We start from the raw sequence: 8,820 nt of genomic DNA on the forward strand, positions 1-8,820 counted from the left end.
TGATAATGACAATGAGAATAGAAACAAGAATGCCAATACTGATGATCGAGGCACTTTAGGAAGGCTTACTAAGTGTAAGGCACTCAGCACCCTGGGTAGTTGGCTCATTTCATCTTCTCAGACTCTTAAACATGGAAGCAGTAGTATGATCACATTTGGTAAAAAAGGAAACAGACTTAGGGGAGCTAAATGACTTGTCTGACTTTACGTTGGCAGCCACTCGGGGAGCTCAGATTACCAGTATCCCTGATGAAGACCAAGCTTTGCCTCTGAGCGCAATTCACCTCTTATTATGAAATTAAGACAAACGGTTCATTGACAAGGATGGACTCCTTTGTGCGAACAAGAAACAAGTTTATTTCTTTACAAGCCTTATTAAAATTCACACTACAGAAGAGATTTCCCTTGCCCTTGGTTGAAATCTGAAGAGGGTTCCAGAGTATTTTTCGTCACTTTTGTTGCTGAAATGCCGTGATCCCTTTCAGGCAGAGTGACAGCCAAGGCCAGTCTAGTACTCATAGAAGATATCTGCAAGCAGAACTTTGGTTTGTAAGATGGAAATAAGGGCTTTGAAGGAGAGTAAAAAGTGACATGTGACATAACAGGGAGGCTGGGGTGTGTATATATCTTATCTATGAGTGCAATTGCCTTTTGGGGTTCAGAATGAGTCACCTCAAGATGTGCCTCAGTGGTCCGAGGATTATTTTGAGCTAAAGGCAATTTTAGCTTCAAGCCTCAGAGAAGCTTCTTCCTCTCCCTTTAACTACCTAGAAGAACTTGAATTAGAGGCCTTGGCCATAATAAGAGATTGTCAGCGATAACCTCTTTTTGACCCACATATATGTCAGGGCACACTTGTATTTACTAAACATCTGCTCTCCTTATCATCCTGCAATGACTCCTTGAAGCCCCTGACATGCATTACTCATCCCCAGCACGGGATTCCTTACATACCTGGGTCCCCCTTTCTGTATCTGAATCTCTCACACATGTGGGGTCTCTGACTCTCCCATTTAAGTGGAGTTCCTATATGTATGTATGAATTAAATTTGATTATTTTCCCTTGCTAATCCATCTCATGTCTATTTGATTATTAGACCAGTGAAAAGAACCTTGAGGGTAAAGTTTTTTCTTCCTCCACAGTTGGCACGTGACTTACTGACATCATAGACCTACCTGTCTAACTGCATAATCCCTAATTTGCTTCTTTCCCTCTGGTATATAGTTTTGTTTTAGCTTAGGAAAGGGGCTGAAAATTTTGAAAAATCCTGTCAGGCTCTAAATCTTCAGCTTCTAATTTTGCCAAATATCTGATCAAAAAGTTATTAAATCCTTTCTAATATCCTGTCAGATTTCACCTGGGAAGAATTGTATTTCTGGCAGTATTAAGTGATTTAATGGGCTCAGGAGGGCACAAAGGTTATTACCTTCTAGAGTCTTTCCTTCAGATAGCCAGAAGAAAGAACTGCCAGCCTTCATGTCCCAGTTCACCAGTGAGGCACAATATCTATTTCCACAATATAATCAGGTAAAAAAGATGCAATCAAAGTTTGATTACCATGACTTTTTCTTAAACATAAAGCCTGTTTAAACATTCCAATTTTCATAATCTTATAAATCCTTACATTTCCATATTCTTTTAATCAAATTGTAGCCCGAGTCAGGGCTTCACCAATTGGTTTTGGTATCACAGTTCATGAATTCCCATATCAAGTAGTCTTGGAAATTTCTCTTTTCTATCTCCTGACCATTTTACTCACTCTTGAGTAAAAAGGCTTTGGGTCTCCAACGAGAAGTCAAGCCAAGGGACCCTGGCCCTGTTATCAGTCTTTAACTTGATTTAATTGTTGCCCCAAGTGGTTACTGGTCAGGTTTCTCTAAAGACTATAATGACTTCCTTCCAGGATAAATAAAACAGACTTGATCAGGGCCTTTTAATATTGGGGACCAACAGGAGGTCAATTTGACCCATTCAGCCTTTGGTAGTGCTGTACTAAAACTTTTGTTTTAACCCTGTCAAGGTCCGTTTTATTTAGCCCATTTTTTTCTTTCTAATTGGCACATTCCTCATAATAGCCTTTGTTACTTACAATTATAATTTTCTTGAGGGTTGGCAGAAATTTGGTAGGACCTTAGTTATAAATGGAGTTTAGCCCATATTTCTGTCTGGCCATATTTTGGACCCGCCAATCTGACTGTTGTCAAGCTGAATTCCTAGGACATAAACTTTTAGGTTGTCTTTTAGTGAGATTTTGCCATTCTTTTTCTTTCATTTTTCTTTTTAAGTGCAGGACAATTGTACTTCCAATGTCATGATTTGTTTTACAGTATCTGCAAATGTGTGAAGGCAGTTAGGAATGGGTTTGGATGGACATTGATTTTTTAAAAAATGTATTTATTTAAATTAGTTTCAAGTATACAGTATATTGGTTAGACATCTATATAGTTCATAAAATGATCCTTCTAATTGCTCCCTCTCTCCCCTGGCCCTCCACCTAGCCATCATACTATTGCTAACTGCATTCCCTATGCAGTGCTCCCCATACCCGTGACCAACTATCAACTACTAATTTGTACTTCTTTAACCCTTCACCCCATTCTCCCAGCCCCCCAAACCCCTCCCCTCTGTCTGTCACCACATTTTCCACTATATTGGTGAGTCTGTTTTTGATTAGTTTGTTCTTTTTGTTCCTTAGATTCCACATATAAGTGAAATCATATTGTATTTACCTTTCTCTGTCTGACTTATTTCAAAGGTGGATATTGATTTTTTTCCTAATTTCTCTTCTTCCATCTTATTAAGAAAATCTTAATGACTAGCTATTATAACAATATGAGACCTCTCTAAGTAAAAAATTTTTTTTCAATTTAGAAGTTTTTCCATTTAAAAGGATCTATAGTCTGGCCTTGACGGTAGGATTCATAGTAGCTCAAACCGATACTATGGATGCAAGAGGCATCCCCATAGGTGAGTGCAAAAAGATGCAACCCTCACAAGATAAAGTTTACCTCCGGAGTTAGCCTAAGGAAGATGGGGAGCCCCGTCTTTAAACAGCTGTTCCAAAATTAGGAATTATGTGCTTTCCTGCTTGAATGGAATAAGGTTTAAGATTCCCTAAACTTAGACCCACAGCCTGTTTGCCTTTCCATCAGATGCATATGGGTCCTCCAGCTGGCAGAGATAACAGACCATCTTTGGGAGGAATGAAATAGACACAGAAAATCCCCTGACAGCTTGTCCTGGCTGGACAGAGGAAGAGTGCATATTGGGCAAGTGCACTGGATGGTACAGGCAGAGAGAAAATATTCTCACTGGTCATAAGGCCAAGCTCTCAGGACATATAACTAGATAAAAGGAGAGAAACCAGACAGAGGCAGAGAAAAATGAACCCCATGAGTTCTCCTACCTAGTAACTAGGGGTCACTATACTGAGAAACTAGTTTGACAAATGTTTTCTCCTGCCAGTCAAATTTAGAAGAGAGAAAGAAACTCACCACTTTCGCTTCCACCAGATCCTGCAGACAGAAATATGAGTGTGTGCTGACGTGGTAAGAAAACTTACCTTCTGCCATCCTGTGCAGATGCCCCAGGATCTTTTCACCTGTAGCAGCCTCATGGGGAAGCTCAGGGTTCCAGCCAGTGAGTTTATCCTGTTCACTGTTTGAACTGTGGAGGAGGAAGAAACTTGCCTCTACCCTCAAGGTTCTTCTGGCTGATATGATAATCAAATGGGTATTTGACAGATTAGCAAGAGAAAGTAATCAAATTTAATACATACGCATATATATGGGAACCCCACATACATGAGACAGAGATCCCACATGCAGGAGAGGTTCAGAGATAGAAAGGAGGATTGAGATATAGAAGACAGTCCGAGCTAGAGATGAGGTAAGGTGCCTTGGGGGCTTCAAGAGGTCATTGCAGGATGAAAAGAAGAGCAGATATTTAGTAAATAGAAGATTGGCCTGCCATACAGCTGGGTCAAAAAGAGGATATCACTGACAATCTCTTATTATGGACAAGACCCCTAATTTAAGTTCTTCTAGGTAGTTAAAGGAAGAGGAAGAAACTTCTCTCAGGCTTGAAGCTAAAATTGCCTTTTGCTTAAAATAATCCACATACCAGTAAGGCACATCTGAAGATGGCTCATTCTGAACCCCCACAAGCCTTACTGAGTGAGAATGTCATTATCGATGACTTGTATTTTTTACCATGTAATATGTCTTAAACACTTTAAAGAACTGCTTAGGTGTGAAAGTAAATAGAGGGTAGCAATATAGAATGTCCTGCTTTCCACAACTGTGGGATTCTTCTTAGGAAGAACTGAAAGACTAGGATAAAGAATTCACTTACCAGCATGCCTTTCTTGCAACCCTGTCTCAATTGAGAAAACGCCCTTTAGGGCTGCACTGCCTCATCTCATGCACATAACTAGGAGTGAAGTGGGAGGGCTGCCAGGTCTGTCTTTGAGTTTCAGTCAGGCTCCTTGCACAATCTCTGGACGTGCTGTGGCTCTGAAACAAAGGTGTAGCCCAAGTGAGATCTGCCTAGGGATGGTCTCAGTCATGGGCGTCAGCATCAATTTCTTCCATTGCCTCCACAAGCCATTTACAGTGTGGCCTGGCCTGTACTTGCTCCATCTTGAAACGGAATCAGTAATTCCCTGTGCACACTGGTGCCCCCGACTTCTCAAAGAAACTGCGGGAAAGCCAAGGTGTCAACCCCAGGCCAGGAAAAAGTTATGTTTAAATAAAAATGCAACTGGGGAAGGGCTTCGAGCCTACCTGCTGGCTGTCACTCAGTCATGAGTGGGTGGGGCCTTTGTAACTATCCAATCAGTGACGCCGCTGGGGCAGGTAGGTGGAGCAACATACCGCATGGGTGTGCTTGTTTCTTTTCTTTAGGCTTATAGGGTATCTCCGTCGCTTGCGTTCCAGGCCCCTGCCTCTGCAACTGTCGCGCGGTTGTCTGCATTGGTCGTGGAAGTGGTAAGAAGGACGCAAGGAGACCCAGGAAACCTAGAAAAGGTGAGCGCGCAGGGCCGGATGTTGAGACAGGGTCGACAGGCTAGTTGGGATCCTCCTCTCCGAGGTCAAGTCCAGAGTCTGCGGATCCTAGTTCACTGGGGACACCTCTCGGACTTCGGTCCCCTCAGGCACACAGCGTGAGGGCTGGACCCGGGCGACCTGTCCCGTCACTGCGCGCGGCGACGTCGGGCCGGAGCCTCTCTGGGCCGCTCTGAGCCCGCAGCCCCGCGTCTCCCCAGATGGTGCGGTAACCACCCGGAGGGTCATCCGGGACAATCATGACTCAGTCTCTGGGGTTCGTGTGTGGGAGGTTCTGTGGGCTGTGGGGTCCCAAGTCTCTGCTTTTTCTTCAGAGGACCCGTTTTTTCCTGAGTTTTCCAAATGTTTCATAGCAGGGTTTCCGTATCCCCAGCCTAGCTCCTCCTAGGACTGGGAACAAATTACTAAATTTCTAATATCTGGCCTCGTTCGCAAAGCCAGCTTCCTCTCTTCGCTTCACAGCATCATCAACTATTTGTTCTCCAGGGTGCATGTAAAACATATATAATATTTTAATCGTTTATCCTTTTCCCACTAAGCCATGTATGACTCTTTTTTAAAAAATTGCTTTTTGTCTGTGAATGTTTTACTTGAGAAGAAAGCCCAGGTTAACCACCTTGAACTACGCTGTATGAAATCCTCGTTCCCCTGCTCCAGAATCTTCCCTGGGCACAGATGTCCTATGGGAAGTCCTTTGGGTGGAGGTTCTTTTTTTTGGAAAATTTTCCCGGGGTTCTGTCCTGTTAGCATTGCTTCTCCCCGGGTTTGTCACCCAGATAAAATGTACAAGGTACCTTGTTTTATTGCACTTAGCTTTATTGCACTTCACAGATGTTGGGATTTTTACAAACTGAAAGCAAGACTCTCCACCACATAAATACTGGGTTACATTGATTAGGCATTGTTTTATTTCGATATTCGTTTTATTGCAGCGATCTGGAGCTTAACCGACAATACATCCGGCGTATGCCTGTCTTGACTTGACTCTATTTTTCAATAGAGTAAAATGCATGTAATTAATAGAGCTTGAAAGACACTATAAAATATTTACAAAGAGGCAAGAAAGAGATGAATTTCAAAAAAAAATTCCAGTATTTCATTGCTTTTGTTAAGAATTCCTTTTTCACTTTTGTCTTTCCTGTGTCTGTGCAGTAAGTTTCTGAGGACTCTTCTTTCATTTAGGGTGATTTCAAAGAAAATTTTAGATTTAAACTTGGTGTTCAAATAAGATTACAAAAGAAAGTTGCCCTGGAAATAATAAATAACTCATTTTTTTTTTTTCTGAAAGGAATAGATATTTGGGGTTTTCTGGTTGAACCAGTAAAATGACTTACAATTTTCCTCTCTTCTTTATACATAAATATTGGGTCTGAGTGATTTTGCCGGATCGTTCAATCACTGGGTTTGTGTCATTTACAATATCAACTGTTTTCCAGAGCAACTCCAGTGGGGGGCACAGGCCTGAGGTCAGTGACCCAGGCTAAGGCCCCCTGGACCCGCAAAGGGAAGCACTTGAAGGCCCAGTGGTTCTCCCTGGGGAGCCTCCCCCTGCAGATGTCCTACTTGCTCACAACCATGATGGAAGGATCCTTCACACTGAGAGAAACTGCAGCCCTGGAAAGCTAGGGGGACACGTGCACATGGGAGGTGGAGGGGTGGTTACCCCCTTTTTGAGGTTGTTAACAGTGGTTTCCTTAGGCCTAGACATTTTAAGTGTTATATTTGAGTGTTGCATCCATGATATGGGTGCACTCAGAGTGTATCTGTATGCATTGAGAAAGTCAAAGTTTTTGTCTCGTGGATAAAATTTTATGAATTGGGGAGTTCATTTGGATCAGAACTGAAACTGAGTCAGACTGAGTTTCCTCACTGTGAGCATGGAAGCCTGGGGGAAGGAGCCCTTCCATGCTCACAGGGGCAGGCAGGAGGGGAATGGAGCTCCCGGAGTTCATTCCTGGAGCTGCTCAGGTGTCCCTCCCCTCTTTCCCCAGGGACTGACCCACTCCAGGGATTCTGTCTCACCCTGGATTATCTAGACCCAAAAATTGTGGTTATGTCCAACTTTGTGAATGTGGATTTCCTTGTGAACTGTGGGAAAGAAGCTACGTATCTGTTTTGATGCAATATTGGTGTTTCTTCCCTTGCATTCCTATTTCAGGCACAGCCCTTTGATTCTAGTTTCCATTAGCACTTGTGTTTTTAAAATATAAGTTGATAGTAAGGTACTATGTAAGGAAAGAAAATTGTGCAACCAAATAGAATTTTTGTTTTATTTAGGCAATAGAACCTCAAGATATGAGATGGTTGTATTTAAGCTCTCAGGTGACTTTTCCATTTTTAGGTCAGTATTTTTATGCCCACGTCTCTAGAGGACTTTGACATTTAGAAGGCTATACCATTCTTAATGCAAATGAATTCCTATTTTAATGGTTGTGAGGAAAAAATATTTGAATTTCTATTTTACTTGATAAGAAGAAAACACTTTAAGCCTTATGTAACTCTTTCAAATTCCTGGTACATTTAAAAGCTTAATTGCAAATCCCTGATATAATATGCTATTTGTTCCTGAAAATAGCTCCAATATTTACTATAATGGAGGGACAAACTATAATGCCTTTTCTCCTTTTTGTTAGAAAGGGATTTGTTAGTTTTCATTTATTATGCTTTGCAATTTTATATTTGTTAGTGTTTTTAAAGGATCAAATTTTCAAATAATTTCTTATGTAGAAAATGTAAAGTTAAATTAATGAATAAACCAAAAGTTAATTTAAAATTATGATTAAGAATATGAAAATATGATATATATAATAATTTATCCTTATTTTAAATAAATAATGCATTGAAAATTTTAAAAAATTTTTAAGATAGGAAACTAACTTAAGAAGATGCCCTGCCCATGTATCTTGCTCTGCCCCTGTGCTCTGACTCCATCCACCCTTCGATAACCAGGTGTGATCACTTCCTGACCATCCTGTAGAGTTTCTGTAAATAAAAGCAAGCCAGCGTGAATGCCTATTTTTCTTACCATTGTTCATTGTTGTCATGAGTGATCAGGCTCCACATATTTGATGTTTGTTTACTGAAAATTGATGCCTCTCTCCCTTTCCCACACTAGTGCTTATTTGTCAGGCTGCTGAGGACCTGGAGGCCCCTGCACTGGGAGCTGCTGCTTGCTGAGGAGCCCTCCAATTACTTGTCCTTCATAACCAGGGTATGAGAATGGAACCCTCCTTACAGTGCTCCTGGATCAGTGTCTTGGCTGGAACCCTACTGTGTGTTTAGCTGGAATGTGTGACTGACGCTGAGTTTGCCCAGACATTAGGGACAGATCTTGGGGGTACGAGGATGATTATGCCTGGTGAATGAGGGGAGCCCATCAGATGGTCACTCCTTCAGGAGCAGTTATTTCAGACAGAGGAGACAGGGATGACAGACAGTAGGTGGGGAAATCCCAGAGGGCCCAGCAGGACCCCTCAGTAACACGGCTGCTGCCACTGCCCCCGCATCCATTGCAGCAAAGATCCTAACCCTCCAGGTGGCAGTGGACAGCACCATGGTTTCAGTTTCACAGCGAAGGCAGCAGTTCAAGCCCTGCTTAAGCCCAGGGTACTCACCCTCTACAGCAACTGGTTGTCACATCAGGACCTCTAACCCTGTTGGCAGTGACGTGAGGCTCTGGAGGAGGGCTTTCAGTTGTCCCTAGGCTTCTGATTAAAAAACTGTCCTAGGCCCATACGATATGCCATCGTATCC

This window comes from Pteropus vampyrus, unplaced genomic scaffold (assembly GCF_000151845.1).
Source record: "Pteropus vampyrus isolate Shadow unplaced genomic scaffold, Pvam_2.0 Scaffold255, whole genome shotgun sequence".
Lineage (NCBI taxonomy): Eukaryota > Metazoa > Chordata > Mammalia > Chiroptera > Pteropodidae > Pteropus > Pteropus vampyrus.